Below are 1,078 nucleotides of genomic sequence, written 5' to 3' on the forward strand. Positions count from 1 at the left end.
ACAAGGAGGAGGACACAAGGAGGAACCAGTAGGGTGAACCAGGAGGAGGACACAAGGAGGAGGACACAAGGAGGAACAAGGAGGAACCAGTAGGAGGAACCAGGAGAAGGAACACAAGGAGGAGGACACAAGGAGGAGGACACAAGGAGGAACAAGGAGGAACCAGTAGGAGGAACCAGGAGAAGGAACACAAGGAGGAGGACACAAGGAGGAGGACACAAGGAGGAACCAGTAGGAGGAACCAGTAGGAGGAACCAGGAGAAGGAACACAAGGAGGAACAAGGAGGAACCAGTAGGAGGAACCAGGAGAAGGAACACAAGGAGGAGGACACAAGGAGGAACAAGGAGGAACCAGGAGGAGGACACAAGGAGGAGGACACAAGGAGGAACCAGTAGGGTGAACCAGGAGGAGGACACAAGGAGGAGGACACAAGGAGGAACAAGGAGGAACCAGTAGGAGGACACAAGGAGGAGGACACAAGGAGGAACCAGGAGGAACCAGTAGGAGGAACACAAGGAGGAGGACACCAGCAGGAGGAACCAGGAGGAGGAGGAACCAGGAGGAGGAACACAAGGAGGAGGAACACAAGGAGGAGGACACAAGGAGGAGGACACAAGGAGGAACAAGGAGGAACCAGGAGGAGGACACAAGGAGGAGGACACAAGGAGGAACAAGGAGGAACCAGTAGGAGGAACCAGGAGAAGGAACACAAGGAGGAGGACACAAGGAGGAACAAGGAGGAACCAGGAGGAGGACACAAGGAGGAGGACACAAGGAGGAACCAGTAGGGTGAACCAGGAGGAGGAACACAAGGAGGAGGACACAAGGAGGAGGACACAAGGAGGAACCAGTAGGAGGACACAAGGAGGAGGACACAAGGAGGAGGACACAAGGAGGAACCAGGAGGAGGAACCAGTAGGAGAAACCAGGAGGAGGAACCAGGAGGAACCAGGAGGAGGACACAAGGAGGAACAAGGAGGAACCAGGAGGAGGACAACATATGTGAAAATTTAATAAACATATAAATAAAAACTAACAAATTAAAAAAAAATCAATAAATAAATTAAAAGAAAGAAA

This window comes from Micropterus dolomieu, linkage group LG07, assembly GCF_021292245.1.
Source record: "Micropterus dolomieu isolate WLL.071019.BEF.003 ecotype Adirondacks linkage group LG07, ASM2129224v1, whole genome shotgun sequence".
Classification (NCBI taxonomy): domain Eukaryota; kingdom Metazoa; phylum Chordata; class Actinopteri; order Centrarchiformes; family Centrarchidae; genus Micropterus; species Micropterus dolomieu.